Raw genomic sequence first — 21921 nt, forward strand, 5'->3', positions numbered from 1 at the left:
GCTAATGATAAAGTGCCAGTGCACATGGAACTGTTATAAATCCTTGCATTTGATCAAAGCACCTCATTTTCGGGGTCAAAACTGCTCAAAATGCTTTAAAGGGTTTTATTGTAAAATACAGTAAGTATATTTATAGGAAAATGTGCCACACAATTTGCACACAATAACATCAAAGTAATTAACCTGTTTTATTGTAACAATTGTGTTTGATATAGTGACTTTTGTTTTTGAGAGTTCTCAAAGTGCTTCTCAGAATACAATATGAATTAAATAGTATTTTGGGGAGATATTATCTGAAGAACTGTTGGCCAGAACACTAAGCTTTTGAAATGGTGCTACTTCAACTTTTAGCATCTACCTCAACTGACAAATACTCTTCAGTTTGATGTCTCATCCAACGCTGAAGCACTTTCCACAGCTCTGCATTGGATTGACAACCTAGGTTATAAGGTCAAAGTCATAAAGTAGGGCTATGAACACACACAACCTTCAGACTGGGAGAAGAGATTTCTGCCAACTCAGTCAGGTTGACACCTGTCCATGCAAAACTACTGTTGAAACACAGCAATGTTTCTGCATCTGGGTTTATATTGATAAAGGGTAAAGCAAAATGTAGGCTAAATAATTTTCAAAATACTTACCTAAATTTTTTTCCCCCCAAGTCATCTGCCTGGGAAGCATTCAAAAATCTTTCTTGCAAAGAGGCATTTGCCTGAGGGCAGTTAACAGATTGAAGCTGTGCATACTGTGCATTTCTGATCAGGAGGTAGCTAAGACAAGTTGTGTACCAGAGGGATTATGCCTCACATCACTGCCCTGCTCTTGTCTAATAGGAGACATGTTTCTGACTATCCTCGCTTGTGCAAAAACAAATCTAGGGAAATCTGACATCTTAATCCATTGATGAAAGCACAGTCCCACCCTTGGCAAATAGTCCTGTGCTTGCAGGTAGGGAACACTTGAACTTTCAGTGAGTCAGTCAGCCAAAGTACTTCTCCAGGGGTCAAAATCTCAGGCCTAGGAGGCTGTGTGCTCTGCTGTCTGTCATCCACTGCAGTTGGTGTGTCATTTTCGAGTCACACAGTGGCCACTGTCTCATCCGAGTTCCTTAACAAAATAATCAAATTGCAACACTATTTTAAAATGAAATGATCCAGACACTCTGTTTGGGCAGCATCTGAGAGAGGAAAATCAAAGAGACAGATAAGATTGGTTCAGGCTTCATTCCTTATTTCCCATGCTCTTACGTAACACCTGCAAGGATGTAGATTAAAATTAATAAAAAAGGCTGGGTGTGTGTGTATTGACCTGGTTCAATTCCTGGCAGGGTGAAATCTTGGGCAAGTTTCCTTACTCCATGCGCGTGATGATAATCTCTCTCAAAAAATAATAAATTAGTCATTTCAATTCCCCACTGTTTGTGGGATGCTGCTGTGTGCAATTGGCTGCCACATTTTGCCCACAAATATACAGTCAATTCACTTTACAGTATATTCTGTGAAGCCCTTTGAGACATCTAGAAGATGTGAAAAGCGCTATATCAAATGCAAGGATTATTATTCATTGAGGATGTAATGATTTACAGATGAAATGATTGTTTGCAGACCATGCTGTGCACCAGCCTATTTACTGCTGTGTTAGTCTACTAATACATAGTCACTACGCTTCACAGTAGATCCTATGAAGCGCTTTGAGAGTCTTGACTACGTGATCAGACAATATATCAAATGTGGGCATAGGTGGTGAATGGGGAACAGTGACTGGCGATCGCACCTCCACTGTTGCATTGGATGGGATTTTATGGACCTCAAGTAGTGCATTACAATAATAATCATTGCATTCGATACAGCGCCTCATCACATTTTCGAGACGTCTCAAAGCGCTTCACGGAATAAACTAAGGTGAATTGACTGTATAACAGGGCTCCATTGTATTATTACTTTAATAGCCTTCACTCATACTGGCCAGAGTGATACAACAAAGGGCTGTGTGACGTGAATTTAATTTCAGTAATTGGAAAGAGATTATCCCTCCCGCAGTGCGGGAGAAGTCACTCAAGCTGAACGCTATGTAAGCCTACTCGAGGCACAACCGGAAAAAGCAAAAAAGGGTTTAAAAAATGAGCTGGCTTCGAAATTCCTTTTTTGTTTGATTGAAAGCAGACACAGAATCAAACCGCGGTAGATCACAGCCCAGTTGGTGATGTGTCCAAAACCAGAGGCCATAAACATGAGATTACCCAGCCGTGGATCTTAACGGGGGAGTTTAGGAGGTACACCTTCACGCAGAGGGTAGTGGGAATGTGGAACTTGCTGCTGGAAGCTTCGGTAGATGCTAATCATGTAATATTATAATAATAATCCTTGCATTCTCCTTTATGGAGCTGGGCTCCTGGGGATGCAGCAGAGGTCCCATTTGCGAAGTCCAGGGTCAAGCAGTGAGGTGAATTTGTGGCAAACCTGACAAGCAGCTGCAGGAAGGGAATGAGGCAGGGCTCTGGCCTACACTAACCTTTTGCTGAGCACCCTAAATATGGAATTGGCTTCGTAGCGGACGGATCTGTTTGCACGAAGACCTCGATTAAGCAGCTGGTGCTGATTAAGCCTGGTATGCCGCTTTGGACATAGACCTGCAGAACAGCAAGGTGGCTGACAAGTCGTAAGCTATCCTATAAAGGTCCTCTCACCATGCTGAAAGCTGATGTGCATCAGATAGCTGATGAGGAAACTCTGAAGCTTGGGACGACAGGCGCTGTAAGGTGTTACCTGGAATCTGACCAAGAATCCTCTAGATTAATTGTTTGCTGGGTGAAAAATTGTGAGTCTTGTTTGCCCACCAAACAGCAATGACACCTAAAACACAGTGAATGAAGTACGTTGAGTTGTCTGTTAGTTGAACAACTCTTCATTCTATTCAATTACAAATCCATTGTTTTTGTGGACCATATCCTGCTATCTGCAGCTTATGTGCTCCCTGGTGCGAATTGTTCATAGGAAAAACATCGCTGGAAATGATACTCAACGCTGAGCTTGAGTTGATTTCTATTGGAAGTCGCTCAACTATCTGTGCGTTTTGTTGATGTGATCAGCCCGCAGGCTGCTACTTTGATTGTTGAGAGAATTGGCCAGAAATCTGTGCTTAATTGTAGAACAATGACTTCAATTGATTACACATTTACAAACCAATTGCTTATAAAAGTCAGTAATGGTGTAATTTATGCTTAACCTCATTTTCTGCAATGTGTTGGATACTTTATCAAGTTCGGCAGTTAAATGTGAAGGCTGACGGAGGCATCGTATGTGAACCAGTACCTGCTTAAATAAATGCGTGTTTCACACACGTGAAGTACATTTGTAGGGCTTTTATTAAGGGGCTGGAACGTGGAGGACATCTCACTGTAAAGTGGAGTGACTGTATGGGATTTTTCTAGTTTTACTACCCCAGACAAGGATGGCCCTTTGTCAATTGAGCTAATACTAGATGTTGGATGCATTTAAAAGCTACATCTTCAAGCCATAAAACAACCTGAGTCCCTTTTCTATTAAACTTATTTGACTCGTACAATAAACATAAGATACTTTCACTGATTTGCTCTAAAACACGTCAACACAAATTATGCTCGCCCACAGGGAGGATTCCTTTGGCAAAATCTGCTTCAAGTAAATGAATTAGAGCCACAAATAAACATCTGCCTGGAACAAGAGCTCTCAGTAGGTTTTATCTGTTACAAACTGGCACAATTTACGTTTCTATATAAATTATAGTCCCTATCTCAGTTGACAAGTCAGGTAGGTAACCTCTTCCGGAGAGTGTTTGGCATTAGAAATTCTTCTTTGAAGTTCTTCATATGGTGATTGCCTCTTTAGAAACTCTAAATCAGTTTCTGTTAGATTAATATCCTGCGCTATGTAAAAATACATCCGCTTAGCATATGTCAGGACCTTCCGAGCAAGCAATAGGAAATATGTGCTACTGCACATACAGTAGAACCCCATTATAAAGTAGATTGCTTTTCTAGGGATAATAATTCCTTCACAAAATAATAATAAATTGGTCACTTCAATCCACAACTGTTTGTGGGACACTACTGTGCACAATTGGTTGCCACGTTTCCCCCACAAAACATACAGTATATTCTGTGAAGCGCTTTAAGGCATCTCAAAGATGTGATAAGGTGCTATATTAAATGCAAGGATTACTGTAAAGCACTTTATTATAAAATGGGTACTTTGAGAGGTCTTCCCAATGTGAAAAGGCACTAAATCAAATGTAGGGATTGTTATTCATAACTATAGTTAGTATTATTTTCGCCCACAAAATATGCAGTCAATTTACTTTACAGTGTATCCTGAAAGCACTTTGAGACATCTCGAAGACGTGATAAGGCGCTGTATCAATTGCAACAACAACAACAACAAGATTCCATTTATAAAGCGCCTTTCACGTCAGGAGGACGTCCCAAGGCGCTGCACAGTTGGGTCATGACCCGAGCATTGGGGGGAAATGGTCAGGGTGAGGGGAGGGAAGGGAGGGAGCGAGGAGGGGGAAGAGAGTCGAGAGGGGAGCTGAAGGCACGGTCAAAGAGAAAGGTTTTGAGACCGGCCTTGAAGGAGGAAAGGGAGGAAGCGGCGAAGGCACTGGGGGATAGAGTTCCAGAGCCTGGGGGCTGAGATTGCAATAATTGCAAGGATTATTATAATTTGCCTATCCCACAAAATCCAAAATTCGAGATTCAGGGCTTTACTCCATGCTTGTTGCATTTGCACCGACATTGCACTGAAATTTTCAGGATTTTACATGGAAGTGTAGTGACTGTGTATTTTGTAGGTAAAGATCAGAATTTAGTTCAAATTGTAGGGAATATTTTGAAGGACATTTTTCAGAAAAACAATGTGGGAGTTACTTCCATTTATAGCAATGTGGCGTGAGGATGTCCTATTGTTCCTTGCTATGAGCAGGTGGTGAAACGGAGCTACTTGCAAGGTTCCCGTAGGGAAATCACCCAATGACTTCCATTGTATTTTTTAATATTTTATTGACCCACATATAGTCATTGGAATACAGAAGCAACTTCTTTACTAGGGCATTCATAAAAAGCATTGCCTTGGAGAGGATACACTGCATTACATTAATTTCTATGCTATGCTTCGGCAAGTGTGCTGATTCTACCTGCCTTCAACTGTGCCTCGAGTGGCCATTCACGATTTTAATGATTTTTTTTGATTTTTCATGTTAATTGCCTAAATCTAATAATGATAAATAGTAATCCTTGCATTCTTGCCGAGACATCTCAAAGCACTTCACAGGATTTTTGTGGGTGAGCGCAATTTGCACACAGCAGTGTCTCACAAACACCTATACAGTGAGTAACCAATTTAGTACAGTGGAACTAACAGTGGAATACTGGAGAGAAACTCCTTTCTCTTTTCGAATATTGGATTGGGATCTTTAATGCCACCTGTGCAGACAGGTTTGACTCCGTTTAATATCTCATCTGAAGGACAGCATCTTCAACAATGGATTGTTCCCACACCACTGCATTGCCAACCTAACCAATATGAGTTCACACTTTATTTACAAAGATGACATCCTAATGTCCACAAATCACAGTTTATATTATTGTGGTTCAGCAATTTAGAATGCATTACAAGTTGAAACGAAAGCAACACAGTTCTGATCCTTAACTGTTATTTTCTACATGATTTTTCCCTTTTAACCTCCAATTGCACAATGCTTAATGTGATTATCAGATTGAGTGGACTTGTTTGTTTCTTTACAAGGAATAGTGTTTACTATTTCAATTTCATGCTCAAGATGTTTGACGAATTTTACTTACTGGAGGGGAATATTAAAGAACAATGAAGCAACAATAAAACATCTTTACATTTAATATAGGTCCTTTCATGTCGGGAGGACATCTCAAAGAGCTTCACAGGATATATTGTTAACATTTATGACTGTGTATTTTGTAGGTGAAAGCAATAGCAGTGTCCCACAAACAGCCATGACGTGAATAATCGTTTTTAACTGGGGAATTGTTGGTCAGGTCACTGGGAGAAACTGAAAGGCAAAACAATTCAGGGCCCAATAATAAACTGAAGTATAGCTACCCCTTAACAGGTAAGCTTTGGCTTCCTACACATTGTTTCTTCGAGCATTGCTCTGTTGGTGCTATCAATACCTAACTGCTTTATTGTTGATGTAGTAAATTGGTTTGCCAGAGGTGGTGCTTTAGGGAATCATGAATGATTACATTTACAATAAGCACAGCACAAAACCCACTGTTACGTAGATTGCAAAAGCACAAAGAAAAGGCAGGTGAATGGGACTGAGGAGACCCATTCTCCAGCAAGGCACTTAATAAGGAGGAAGTGCTAGTTAATCGCTCACCAAAAATACAGTCACTACACTTTACAATAAAATCCTGTGAAGCGCTTTGAGATGTCATCCCAACACGAAAGGCACTGTACCAAATGCAAGGATTACTATTGTAAATGTGTATACATTTGTGTCTGTGTGTGTGTACAGATAATTTGGGGCATTCTTTGGCTACTACAAAGTATTCAAGAACCAGTCGAAAAATGATACGTTAACTCTATGGTTAATATGACCAGTGATATTTTGTCATCATCTCTGTGTGCCATGCAAATGAGTCTTAATTTAATTTGTTTGACGACCTCAAATCCTTTGCTCAAGATTGTATGCAACAATGTAAGTACCCAGTTACGCAGCAATCCTAACACATCAGGGTTGACGAAAGGTTATGAGATTGATTTATCTGTTTGAGGAAAGCTGTGTTTATCTCATTTTAGCTCAACTTGCTGATTGTATCAGAAAATAAGCTTATAAAAATGTGCCTGGAATGCAGAATGCTCAGCAGTGGCCAAATGTCTATCAATCTGTTGAGATCCCCATTCTCATTTAATATCAGGGAAGCAAAGCAAAGAAGGGAATGAAAGGCGGGGGGAATAAAAGGAAGGCAAGTTTAAGAAAGGACGACAAATTGTATAAAACTGTAATATAAAACACTCAAACTTTCCAGAGAGTGAAAAATTGATTCTGTTCTCAATTAAATTCGATGGCCTCCTTTGTAAAAATAGCTGTCCTATATATCTATGTATTCACCACAGATTTAACAAAAAGTCTGAACTTCTTTGTCAAAGTTATGTCCTTTGCCCAGAACAGTATCTCGCTCTCAGTCAGTTAACCTACAAATATAGTCTGTGCTGCATTGTCGGAGGTGCCATCCATTGGATGAAGCATTCGGCCCATCTTGGCTCTGCCGGCTCTTTGGAAACGCAGCCCATTCTGTCCCATTTACCTCCTTTCCCTGGCAAATTGCTCCCTTTTTCGATTTCTTTTCTAGTTGTTCTTGAAAGCAAACATAATAATAATCCTTGCATTCGATGTAGCGCCTTATCACGTCTTCTAGACGTCTCAAAGCGCTTCACAGAATATACTGTCAAGTGAATCGACTGTATATTCTGTGGGCGAAACGCGGCAGCCAATTGCGCACAGCAGCGTCCCACAAACAGTCGTGGATTGAAGTGACCGATCGTGAGGAGCAAGTTTGAAACTGTAATTCAGTGGAGGGGGGGAATAATAACTGTGGTGTGATTAACAAAAATCTAGCAAAAGCTCCCAATGCTTGCAATTTCTGAAAGAGATGAAAATCATAGCAGGAGACTAAGAAGCTATTTAATATAAGGAATTAGCAGCTAAGTCCTGGAAAGCCTTATGACTAAAAGGGCAAGTGCGAGTGCTATAAAGGAGCATTTCTAGATCATAGGAGATGGCTTAATACGAGGAAAAGCTCTGAAGAAACTTTCAAAGTGTAATAATCTCCATCTATTAATTAAACCAGACTTTAAAGGGCTACACTGCCAGAGGGCCACTCTGTTGTTTTTAAGTTTAGGCTGAGAGTTTAGATAGTTCACTTTTAGGTTTTTCTTATTTGCTGACTGGAAAGATTAATTACAATCAAAGGGTGGATGCACAGCGTTCAATAACACGGCGACCTTTTAAAAATGACGCAGGCAACACATTGAAGTACATTTAGGAGTGCAGCATTAAATGAATGAATAGTAATAGAGCAGCTTTAAAGGGAGACAGAAACCTAAGAACAACATAAGGAATTAAAACTAATTGCTGACGTAGACCCACGGGTCACCAAGCCCCCATCTCAACCTGTATAACTAATCTTAGTAAATGTATCCCTTAGTACTTGATTGCAAATCTACACATACTTTAATAAATCAGATGAGATAAGAGTATTTATTGTAAAAGGATATAATTTTTATAAGCTGTCTGCGTCCACTGTGGAAATTGTTCTATTTTTAGCGAAATGTAACCACCTTGCCTCAAGCAAGTATTCACTTCATAGCTGTTAGTGAGACGTTGCTGTGTGCTAACAGGCTGCTGCGTCCATCTAAAAAATTCAGTCACCACTCCGTAGGCACAGTTTCGCCCACAAAATATACGGTCAATTCACTTTGCAGTATATTCTGCGACGCTCTTTGAGACGTCTCAAAGACATGATAAGGCGCTACATCGATTGCAAGGATTATTATTGTTGAAACTCCACGAAGCACTTTGAGATGTTTCAGTGACGTTTTAATGCGCTGTATCAAACACGAGGATTGTCACCACTATACGTTCTCAGCTCCTACCTAATGAAATACTTTGATGGGATTCATCCCATCAAACTATCTACATATTATGGACACACACTTGTTGTTTTACACTGTCCCCATTAAGATCAGGAAATGAGTTGTGTGTTTGTCTCATTGATGGACTGCATGGATATTGATCAATTTTTAAAAAAACACATAGGGCAACGTCTCAGATATCTTTGCAGTGATCCTGTGAACTTGGTTGCTGGTAAAGTCTTGAAATCAGATTCATTCTACACGTAGATGACATTACATTTGGTGGAGGGAGGGGATCTAGGTTTAACTCTATTCTTTCAGCATTTCAACAAGCCCGCTATCCCGCCTACTCCTCCAATATGATTTCTGATTGGACCCGAACTTATACAATGTGCAGTTATGCAATATGCAGCAGTCTCCATCTGTTGGATTAAAGTCCCCGTGATTGGAGTTTCGAAGCAAGGGTAGATAGAGGAGGGGGGATTTTTCACGGAATGAATTGACTGATGTAAGCCGCTCACCTATGAGTGAGGTCAAACAATCATTTAGTTCTGATTCATTTCATGTTTTGTGAATCCCCTGTGGTCTTGCTTGTGGGGCTTTTCAATTTGAAATCAGGTTTATTCCACACGTAGAGATGGAAATTCTCCTGGTTTCCCACTTGACTCTATTCTCTTAGAGTTTCTGGAACAGGCTCTCTGGAACTCCATCCCAGAGTCCCTCCACCTCACCCCCTCTCTCTCCAACATTAAAGTCCATCTTAAGGACTTTTCTGCGTTTTCAGGTACATTCGCTGCCCACCCGCCTCAATCTCCCCTCCATCCCCAGCTCAGACTCCCAAAGCACTTTGAGTCGCTCTCTTGACATGAAAGCTCTGTATAAGTGTAAAATTGTTATTGTGGCTCCATAGAATTGCATCTGGAATTTGGCAATTCTTAACCTCAATCTGCATTTTCTATGAGTTCTTTAAGGAGCCAAACTCTGCACATTCTGAGTAAATCTAGACCCAGATGGAAATTCTCCCCGTAAATTCTTCCTGTTTGTACAGGTCTTCTTTCAAGGGTGTCTGAAGGAAAGCTTGACTGTTTGACTGGAATTATATTAAGATCTCTCTCCTGCATCCCCCCACACACACCCACACAAAAAAATTGACCTCAATCCAATGTTCTAATAGCAAATGCAATATCATTCGCACAGGACCTATGAGTTCCTGAGGGCAAATACATGGCTTTGATTAACAGCCTCTTGCTTCTCCCATAAAGCTTCTGGAGTGAATGATGCCTCACAGACTGTGCGTGACAGAGGAAAACCCATGCATTGCCTTGGATTAGTGACCAGACCCTTCCAGCAATTGCAGATTTAACACTTACACAACAGAAAACAAAGAAAATCAGTTTCAGAGGAATCCGACTTCACTGTATTTTCACGGCTGACATTAGGAACATAGAAAACAGGGGCAGAAGGATGCCATTCAGCCCATCAAGTTTTCTACTAGTTTATTAGATCTTGTAAGATATTTTAATCCCAATGCCTTCTCTCCATGTCCTTTTCATAGTTCAAATACCCAAGTCCCTCTCTGTCTCTCTTTTAAACATTCCTTTGATTTCAACTCTACTGCTATCTAGGGCACAGTGTTCTACGTCTTTACAGCCCTCTGTGGGAAGAAATGCTTGCCGACCTCAGTGCTAATTGCTGCAGCTCTAATTTTAAATCTATTTCACCCCCCCCCAACAACCGCCACACATTTGTAATAGATCACTCTATCACTCTGCCAAGAAAGATGAGCGAGAGTTTGTTTTATAAAATAGTAATAATCCTTGTATTGATAGAGCGCCTTTTACATGTCAGGAGGTCATCTCAAAGTACTTCACAGGAATTTATGGTAAATTGTAGTGACTGGGCATTCTCTAGGTGATTATCCAAATTACCAGGCCCAAGGGAACCGTGCAAAGCCTCTGTTTAAGTGATATGCAAATATGACCCAATTTGAGCTGCCTATTTCTGAGTCAAATCAATTTAGATTTCAAACATGTCTCAGATTTCATTTTCTAATAACACAAGCAATGATCCCACCTGGACCTTACATAAATCAAGTCATTTTAGGCTTTTCTACGAACAGTACGAATATAAGAAAATTTGGTCTGACCTTATAAAACGAATGTGCTGCTCATCTCGCCTTTCTAGTTTCAAGCACTGGCCTGAATCATGTCATTGAGAGGCAAAACATTAGCTGAGAGTTGTATGTTCACAATAGAACATCTTTTCCTACACAGCACATCAAGTGGTATCCAGTGGTCTTAATGTTATTCTGAATGTGTTTGATTCAAACTCATGTATTTATTTGTTTTCTTTATTTTACCCCCACTGCTGTCGTTCCCTCATAAACCCTACTTATTCAGACACTGCTTTCAAAGGGCAAGCGATGTGGTTTTAGCAGCATCCTAATTCACATTCTGGGGTCCCCAAGCCTTGGCTCTTGCCAGGTTACATCTCGTACTCTCTGGAATTAGCTAAGCAGAATGCATCCCTCTTTCACTCCAGGGAAAGAGTGCACATTCCATTCCGATAAATGGGAATCTCTGTGTGGAATAAAAACAGAAGTAGCTGAGAACACTCAGCAAGTCAGGCAGCATCTATGGAGAGAGGAAAGTGAGTTAACGTTTCAGGTTGATGACCTTTCTCATCATCACATCACTTTCTTCTCTCCATAGATGCTGTCTGACCTCCTGAGTATTCCCAGCAACTTCGTTTTTATTTCAAATTTCCAGCGTCTGCTGTATTGTGTCTTTCATTTCTGTGTGGAGTCGAGTTACATGGAACAGTCAGTTTGGTTTGGATACGCATTAAGTATGTGTCAGACAGCCGGCTGACCCCCCAAAAAAGCAAAGATCCTGTTCCCCGGGTTCAACTCTGGGGGTATCCCATAGTGCATCCCTATAAAAGGTCAGTAAATTCATCATCATATGCTGCACAACATCACAGCACAGCCAAAGGTAAAGCCATCAATGGGGCCATTGAACAGCAAAATAGTCATGAGTTGCACAGGGTGAATGAAGTCAGTGACCAGCACCCTGAGGCTGAGGAAGATCAGTGAAGTTTTGTCAGGAAGCTTGACAGACCTTCATAACATTGCTTAACTAACTGTCTTGACGTATTTGCCACTCGGTGGATTTTGAAATACCCCAGTTTTCTTGTACTGACACAAGACACTTTTCGGGCTTTTTAAAGTAATAAACACATATTAGTTATAGATCATAAAGTGTTGGGACGTCCTCCCGACGTGAAAGGCGCTCAATAAATGGAATCTTGTTGTTGTTGTTGTTACAGCACAGAAATGGGCTGTTCGATTCATCGAGTTTACAATAGTGTTTATCTCCACACGAGTAGATAATCCCTTCAAAACATAATAATAATAATTTGGTCGCTCAATCCATTACTGTTTGTGGGACTCTGCTATGCGCAATCGGCTGCCACAAATGACACAGTCAATTCCAATTCACTTTACAGTATATTCTGTGAAGCACTTTGCGACGTCTCACAGACATGATAAGGTGCTATACCAAATGCAAAGATTATATAATATTATTTATACCTTTTGATACTGGCATCAATCTGACTCAGGTGGTTGGGTAATTTTGAGTGCATAATCCAATGGATAATCTACATACTCTGCACTGCACGTTTCCCAATTCAATGTGTGCACAATAGCCGTAGAACTACAGACATTCATACACACACATCATTCGTGAGACACGTATTACAGTACAACATTAGCCAGCACATTATAGTTTCAAATAAATCCTCAATTTATGATCAGTCTTTGGAATTCTCTGCTTCCTGTGACATCAAAGGGATTGGTTTAGAATGTAATTGGCATTGAAATGTGGCTTTGTATAGAAGATATTTCGCCACTCCAGGTAAATTCTAACAACACAAGAACCGCAGAGAATCTGAATGCTAAATACAGTATTATATCTTGTTCGTGGCAAGGACACACACTGTGTAGATATATTGACGCCTTTTAAGACAACACATTTTCCTGGCGAGCATCTAAAAGTGTGATTTGCCTGAAAGCCTCATTTTTTGTAGTTAAAAAAGAAGCGTTTCAACTAATAATCCTACCGCCCCCTCTTCCACTTTTGGAATTAGTTAAAGTGCTTTTTTTTAATCCCATGAAAACTTTACAAATGTGTGATTTGATGTTGAGATGTTGATCTGTTATAATCTTCTGTCTTTATAATCCTGACCGATGTACTTTACTCGTGTCATTCCATAGGCAACTAATTAATATTCCCGAACAGATCCTACAGATCCTTCCCCCCTCCCCCCAGAGACGTTGCAAAACCTAATGTCCACTGGGCTGTGCTTACTGGTTGGAGTCTCTGCTTATTGGCGACCGTGAATGTCTCCTCTCTGAGCTAAAGTAACATTCTAAGAAATACCAGCATGTCAGCCTGGCTCAGCCTTCCAGCGCTCTCGCCTCTGAGTCAGAAGGTTGTGGGTTCAAATTCCACGTCAGAACTCTGAGCCTATAGTCTAGGCTGACACTCTGATACAGCGCTGAAGTGGAGCGTGGCATTGTCAGTGTTGCAATCCTTCGGATGAGATGTTAAGCTGAGGCCCTGTTTGCCTCTGAGTCACAGCCAATTTGTTCACAAAGCTAATGTACCGCAAACAACCATTATTCATCAGGACCAATTGCAGGTTATTAAACTCTGCCCAGGAAATCGTTATGTTCCAACCGTGTCTCACAGTTCTGGACACAATTTTATTGCTCAACATCTTCAGTTTTGAGGCACAAAACATTTTAAATCCGGTCTTAATTCGACTGTCCACATTTTAAGAGCAGCAGAAAATCAGCTGCTAAAAATTAAGTCAGAGTCTCGAAGAAATTTTCAAAATAATAATAATAATCCTTGTATTTGTAATAGCTCCTTGACACGTCATTGAGATGTGATGCATCACAGCATACACTGTAACGTGAACTGACTGTAAATTTTATGAACATCACTTTAAATTTAAGGCAATAATTTTATGGCTTATGACAATTTAGAACCATAGAAATTTACAACACAGAAGAAGGCATTTCAGCCCCATTATCTGTTCTGCCTCTTTGCAATCCATTCAATCCCATTTATCTGCTTTTTCCACATAGCTCTGCAAATGACTCCATTTTAAACGCCTGTCTCTTTCCCTCTTAAAAGACAATATCGATTCGGTCTGGATCAGGGCATACCACGTTTTAACAATTTTGATGCCACGGATTGAAACTAATTTGAGCTTGAATTAACCAGTCAATATTCAGAGTCCATGTTGGTAAATCTGCACAAATGTAGAAGAGAGGGCATGACATTATTTGATGCCTAGTCATACGGAACATTCATTATTAAATATCCAGTGTATGTTCACGGAAGCCCAAGTCGACAGAACTTTGAGTAATCAACCCATGACAGCTTCCTGACTCAATGAGGGTCCCACAAGAGGCAGTTTCTTCCTTGGCTGAGCTCCTGCCAGTGACCCAGGCAGTGTTTTAGGGAGTAGAAATAGTTGAAACGCCAAGGCACAGTAACATTCAATCTGACTTGGGAAACACCTAGACACATTGAAGAAAGATAAATGATTCAAGGTTATAAATGGGCATTCTGCAAAACATTATGTAGGGACACACGCGTAAATAGGAAGAGAAGAGAAAGAATTGCAAAGCTTGTGGGGAGAGAGGGGGGAGAGGGTGATCATTGGGTTGCATAAGAACACAAGAATTTGCCAGGCGAAAGAACCCCAAGGTCCATCGACTTCACCTTAATAATAATAATAATAATCGTTGCATTTGATATAGCGCTTTTCACGTCAGGAGGACGTCCCAAAGCGTTTCACAGAACACAGTGTAAAGTAAATTGACTGTATATTTGTGGGCGAATGCGGCAGCCAATTGCGCACAACAATGTCCCACAAACAGTCGTAGATTGAAAATGTCCAATTTATTATTGTTTTTGGTTTTGGAGGGATTATTATTAGGTGTGTGGATTAAGGAAACTTGCCCAAGGTTTCGCCCTCTGCCTGGAATTGAACTCAGGTCTCTCGCTTGCAAAGCGAGTGCTCTAACCACTGAGCTATAGGACTCCACCATCCTGGCAGTTGCTTGACACGTCGTGTCCCAAACTATACACTGGATCATGAGATACTGTATCCCAGGTTAAATGCAAAGCTCTATAGAAACATTTCCACTGGAGGGATCTACCCTAATTTCTTGTTTGTTACCTGTCCCCTTAAATGAATAGGATGTCTCCTCAAATATTTTAAATAATAATCCTTGCATTTGACACGTCAACATTGAAACGTCTCAAGTACTTCACAGGAAATTGCTGTCAAGTGCAGTGATTGATGTCAAGTGTGGTGGTAGGCAAATCTTTGAACGAATGTTATAGACTCAGCTTCAATAACCATGAGTGGTAAGACAGTGGCTTTGGTCGATGTAGTGTAACCATAGCTTTCGAGAGCTTTGTGCTGAGAATGATAATGAGCTGCTATATCGCAGTGCAAAGGCAAGTATGTTCTGCTGTACGTGATGTGTGAATCGTTTCCAGCACATTTCAGCCCATAGCCAGCTGGACCAGGCAAGCACCCAGCCGAGATGTGAAGGGGTCATTTTTCTGCCCAGTCAGCCGCTCAATTAGCAAAATGGAAGAGATGTTTGCAATGAAAAATAAACACTGGAAATGCACAGGAGGCAGGCCAGCCAGGATCTGAAAAAGGATGAGAGGTTCACATTCCGAGGGTAACCCCTTCAGTGGAACCGGTGAAATCGTTAGGATTCATGACGTTCGTTGCTTTAATAATATGATAATCCTTGCATGTGAGATAGCACTTTATCATGTTGAAATGCCTCAAAGAGCTTCACAGTAATCACTGATAAGTGTAGTGACTTTGTATCTATAGGCAAACGTAACAGCCAATTTGCGCACAGCTATGTCCCTTTTCAAATAGTGCCTCAGAGTCTTTTAAAGTGTAACTCAACAGGCAGAAGGGAGCCACGTTTAACATCTCATCGAAAAATGGAGCACTCGGCTACTACTGCACTGTAATAATAATAACAATAACCTTTACATTTAATATATCACCTTGTCACCTTGTCATGTATCAGCACATCACACAGTTTTTCTGTAAAGTCTAGAAACTGTGTGTTGGTGAATCAGCTGCTGAGTGAACATGACTTCACACATTTGCACACAGCAATATTGCGAAAACAGGATAGCCCTTAAGTGAATGACCATTTTATTTTATCTGGGGAATTGTTGGCTGCGTTCTTGGGAGAAACTCCCTTTTTTTCGATTAGTGCGATGGGATCTTTAACATACTTGGGACTCAACCCCAAAGAGAGTCCACTTACCTCCGCCACAGAGAAAAGTCATTAAGTGGTCATTAGGTATCTGACAAGCTAAGGTTAAGCCCTCAGTGAAAGATCGATCGGCATGCAACTCTACATACTACACAAAAGCTGTGATTGTATAAGGTGGGAACAATGGATAATTAAATTACATTTAACAAAGCCAAAAATTTACTGACAGAAAAAATACAAATGATAATCTTTGATATCAACGGTAATAATTACTATGCAAGTGATTGATTTATTGTACACATTTTATACAAAAAACTCTTCGTACATTTCACAAGTAGTATGGGGAAAGGAGTAGAGATATGAATTCAAGTTACGTATTTGGATATGATAAAATGTTTTCACTGCTTTATTAATATTACCTAAAATGCAAAGAATTGACATGTAAATCATTTCCTTTGGTTATTCATCAACAATTATTGCCGTCATAATATCGTTCATAAAAATATTTTGTTCCATAAGGAAAGAACACGAACCGCATTCAGTGATAAAAGCGCACTCCTTCCTATTCTTACATCTGACAATCAATTAAACCACAATAACATTAGTTCTACAAGGGAAAAAAAATTGAAAAAGAAAATTAATATTTTCTGGAAAATGCAAGGTCTTTTGTTTAATTCGCCAGCAGCTATGTCTCGGGCTGTTATGCTCACTGCTCATTCGTTGCTCGTGAAATAACTTTGGCAGAGAACCAGGAATTTTTAAAGCAGGGAAAGGATACTGATCGGAGCTGCTCACGCAGTGTATGTGATACAGAGGAAACTGGAGCTTTTCTTTGTCATTCGCTGGTACTGTCTGAAAAGACCTCCGGCAAATTATAACAGCAGATCATTAAACCAAACCCCTAAGGGCTTGTGGATCTTAATATACAGAATGACTCTCTGTACTTTACCATTAATTGCAAGGGCAGTAGCACTTGCCTGATTTGAGTGACACATAGTTTTCTATGGACCCAGCTATGCCACAAAGCATTTTACCTTGAAGTTCTGAATGGAAGCAGATCACCAAGAACAGATGAAATGAAGGTTGATTGTGGGACCCAGGCTCTTCTCTAAGCTGTCCCCAAAGGAGAGAGGAACGAGAGAGAGATATTTTGCATTCCTAATATAGCACAAGCTGTCTGGCCTGCAGATAAGCATGAGAAGTGTCCTGGCAGTTCTCCTTTCAGATTTCGTTTTATTCACTGTTTTGCCACAAGTCTCTTACAACGACCCGAGCTTCTCGTCAACAGCTTAGTCCGAAGCAGCAAGCACGACTCGCTGATCATGCTGTGGAATGTGGAAGTAAATACAAACCCCTGGTAAGTAGCAATTGTATTTTAAGCAACAATATATAGCAGCATCTTTTATTCGCCACTAGTAGGTCGAGTATTTGACCTGCCTCTATTGCTCACTATACCTTGGATAAATAGACATGTCTTTCAGTTCTGTTTTCTCAATGCTACCTGATAGCATACGGCAGCGGTAGTGACACAAGTGAGTTAAGTGCAAAACAGAAATGGAGGAAATTTGGACATTGTTTCTACAGATGCAGAATTGCATCATTCACAGAGGAATTTTATAGCCTTTCACTAGTTGTACTTGTCCATTATTATCACTACTCGTCATTAACTATTATTATTAACTAAAAACGCAGCTAATCAGTTTGTGGTGCGGTTGTGTAAAATTCTTTTGAATTGTAGGTCGTAGTGTTAAATGTGCGTCGTCAATTATTTGTGAATAGGAAGACAAACCTATTTCCAATTTTTGGCTCTTAATTTGAATTCATACTCCAGTCCCGCAGAAGATTAACAAAACTTCTAGCCAATGTACGCTTTTTTTCCCAATTCAATATTTCGCTCAATTGCTATCTTTCAATCTTTTGATGAATCCAAATAACCCTCAGACTATTGGCAACACTTTCAGTTTGGTTTTGTGACACATCCATTTTCATATCAATTGCCTATGAAACCATAATGCAGTATTTATTAATCAAGATTATGCATCGTAACTAATGTTCCACATGAAATCTCTCAGTTAATGCTTTTCTTCTATTCCAGTATAGTGATATTTTACATCTTTGTATTCACAGTGAATAGATAATCCAATTTATACTTCAAGTTCTGCTCTAAATAGTAAAAACCTTTCATTTTGGTTTGTATTATGAGCTGAATATATTATCCCTTTAAAAGAATGTCTTCAAACTTAAGTAAGACTCCAATGAATCCAAATCATTTTGTACCAGTGATTTTAAGTGATGCATTCTAGTGACTTGCGTGTTTGAGGCTGACTGTAAGGTGGGACACCTGGAAATGGAACATCAGAATCAAGTGGATCCTCTGTGTCAGTGTTGGTAGTCTGATACCTGAGCAAGGTGTGTCCATAGTTCTCCAGAGCATTGTTGAAAATGGAAATGGCCAGCCTGGCTCATTGGCAGGATTTGGACGAGCAGACCGGCTACTAGGCAATGCTTCCCACTTGGCTCCTGATAACCTTGTAAGTCTAAGCCATAAACTGAGAGGTCCTAGTTGCACAAGCAACTGAAAGTTTGCAATTGTAAGCTGCAGAATTTTAGCTGGTTAAACTCTAGCAGTAATCCAGTCCCTGAGCCTTGGCTCTTATCAACCTGCACCTAGGTTCTCGCAGATTAGGTTAGCAGGGTGCATTCCTCTGGATAGAGAGTGCTCACTCCTTTACCACATAAATAGTACACAGAACTTTCAGTCGTTTGTTTCATGACTCAAGCATGGTGGTGTGTTTCTGCGTGAGTCAGATATCCAGCTGACCAAAAAGAAAAGTGATACATTCAAGATCAATGATTGTGATTGATATGGCTTTTATGCGCAATTTTTGATTTAGGTGTTGACCGCATCTTCTGATATTATTGTTATTATTTGATGGTTGCCTTAGATTGCTCACCTCACACATGTAGTTGTCGCTAGCTAACTGAGGGAAAACTAAGTGATCTTGAATTGAAGGAGTTAAACACTAAGATGTGCATTGTAGTATATGAGAAGAAATGTATTAAAATCGATTTGCTTGTGTAAGTTATAGATGTTGATTATTATCATACTACGGCCATGAAAGGAATGACCAATTTTATCTGGGGGATTGTTGGCCAGGACATTAGTAGAAAATCCCTTCTCTTTTTGACATCTATCTAAGCAGGCAGACAGGATCTCAGTTAACATTTCATCCAAAGGACTGCACCTCTGACAATACAGCAGTCTCCCACCACTGCGTGGTTCAATGTCAAGCAAGATTGTAAGTTCAGCATTCCATGGTGGGGCTTGAACCCACAACCTACTGACTCAGAGGTGAAAGTGCAACGAACTGAGCCAGTCTGATAACACCGACATCAAATAAAAATTAACGGACATGAAAATTGGATGCGTCATGATTTTCTCCCTTCAAAATAGCTCCAGTTTTACATGTTCCCCATACATTCTCCAACCATTAACATGTTTAGGTAAAGGACAGTCGGTTTATTTTTGTTTTTCCTACAATTGCTTCCCAGCTGATCCTTAAGTAGACTTTCCCATCCCCTACAATCTGGGGCACTATTTGTGTGTCTGTTCCACTGAACTGACAGATGGCTCATGACCCCTCCTCCCCCCCACCACCTCCCCCTCCCCTTCAGCAAACAATAAACCCTTCTGTTATCAGTGGGAGTAATTGGGAGAGTCTCTCATAAAGGGACATATATGAACAAAGCAGCAGATTGTACATTAAATTAAGACAGGTTTTATTTACAACAATACCAAAGGTCAATAGTATGATAATAATCCTTCAAATAGGAATGTCTACAGTTTGGAGAGCATGCAGGAGGTTGCGATTAGATTAGGTGGTTTTATTTGGTCAGCCAGGTGTTTGGCACATACAGAAACCCATCACCATTCTTCAAACAGACTGAGCGTTCCACATATGTACATCACTTACACATGGAAATTTCCCTGTGTCTGGAGTGGATTGCGCACTCTCTCCCTGGAAGGACGCACAATACTTACCTAATGTCAGAGAGTATTAGGTGCAGGTTATCACGAGACCAAGGGTTGGGGACCCCAGAATGTGCGTTGGAGTAATTGCTGGCGTAGAATTGCATAGATTGCCATTGAAAGCATTGCCTGGCAAGCTTCCCACTCCTTGTTCAGATGGGACCACCCTACCCAGCTATAGTTTTGGCTTGCAGGGTTAATGGTATCCAAGCGGGGAGAGTACCTTCTCCCAGTGCCCATGGGAAGAAAATACAACAGACTAAGCGCTCCGAGATGCCATCCAGCATGAAGGGCACTGCGTAAATGTTGTTGAATGACCTACATGTGTAGCGCGACACTATCAAACAGCTTATAACACGTATTAAGATTCTGCTTCTTGTGACACCAATGACCTTTGTCTTAAGAGTTAATTGATTTGAATTGTTGGCCATTCCAGCCATTCAATGTGATATAACAAACATGAGGTGAAGCATGGTATTTACAAAGCAAACTCAACAACAACAATTTGCATTTATATAGTGCCACCCCCACCCCCTTACCTCACGCAGGGTAGTGTCCCAGAGCATTGTCCTGTGTGAGGGGCACTGAACGTTAAAGATCCCATAACTAACTAGGAAGGCTAATGGCATGTTGGCGTTTATTGCAAAAGGGTTAGAATGCAAGAGTAGGGAAGTCTTGCTGCAACCGTTTAGGACCATGGTGAGACTATACCTAGGATATTGGGTGCAGTTTTGATCTTATTTAAGAAAGGACATACTCGCCTTAGAGGGGGTGCAGCATAGATTCACGAGGTTAGTTCCTGGGATGAAGGGGTTGATCTATGAGGATAAGTTGAGTAAACTAGGCCTATATTCTCTAGAATATAGAAGAATTAGGGGTGATCTTATAAAAACATATAAGATTCTTATGGGGCTTGAAGAGCAGACAGTGTGGGATTGTTTCCCCTGGTAGGAGAATCTAGAACTAGGGGTTACAGTCTTAAAATTAAGGGACAGCCCTTTAGAACAGAGTTGAGGAAACATTTCTTCACTCAGAGGGCAATGGATTTATGGAGTTCTCTACCCCAGACGGCTGTAGATGTTCAGTCCTTGAACATATTCAAGTCTGAGATTGATAGATTTCTAAAGGATAGAGAGATAAAGGGATATGGGGATAAGGCGGCAGATGGAGTTAGGTTAGAAGATCTGCCATGATCTTATTGAATGGCGGGGCAGGCTCGAGGGGACGAATGGCCTACTCCTGCCCATAATTCCTATGTTCCTATGAACTGCAGTGGGAAGCTGATTGAATCTGCAGCATCCTCTAATGAGCATAGGCTAAATATGGCATTTTACACGGTTCCAGGCAATTCCTTTAGGTATTGATCTCCTCACTTCTGTCACTGCTGGTTTAGCTGCGGTTCCTTTTCCACTTTACTTACTTTTATAAAAGTGTGAGAGCAGCAAATATGGAGAATTTGCTTGAAGAATATATTGAATGTCTCACCCTCTCTGCTGACTGAAGTAACATCCCCTTTAATGTATTTTCATGTCATATATTTAAGTGTCCGTTTGGCCCAATCGCTTCTGAGTCAGAAGGTTGTGAGTTAATGCCACGTGTCGGGACTTTGAGCTCACAGTCTAGACAGACATTCCAGTGCAGTGCTGGAGGGAGCACTGCCTGGTTGGAGGTGCCGTCCTTCAGATGAGATCCTGTCTGCCTATTCAGGTGGATGTTAAAGATCCCATGACACTGTTCGACAAGAGAAGGGAGTTTATCCTGGTGTCCTGGCTAACAATCCCTCCGATAAAATTGGTTATTCACTTCTTGGCTGTTTGTTTGTGGGACAGGACTGTGTACAAAACTGACTGTCTCACTCGCCTGCAAAGCACACAGTCACTACACTTTACAGTAAATCCTGCGAAATG

General features: G+C 40.7%; 1 protein-coding gene across 1 annotated transcript in view; it reads left to right on the forward strand.

The window, feature by feature from the left end:
• Nucleotides 1–16969: 16969 nt before the first annotated feature.
• LOC103181907 (leucine-rich repeat and immunoglobulin-like domain-containing nogo receptor-interacting protein 2) overlaps nucleotides 16970–21921 on the forward strand; it is a 40002-nt gene continuing 35050 nt past the window's right edge. The window contains 1 exon segment of the mRNA XM_007898687.2: nucleotides 16970–17341. The gene's annotated coding sequence lies outside the window, so the exon portion shown is untranslated.

This window comes from Callorhinchus milii, unplaced genomic scaffold (genome assembly GCF_018977255.1).
Source record: "Callorhinchus milii isolate IMCB2004 unplaced genomic scaffold, IMCB_Cmil_1.0 Scaffold21, whole genome shotgun sequence".
Taxonomy (NCBI): domain Eukaryota; kingdom Metazoa; phylum Chordata; class Chondrichthyes; order Chimaeriformes; family Callorhinchidae; genus Callorhinchus; species Callorhinchus milii.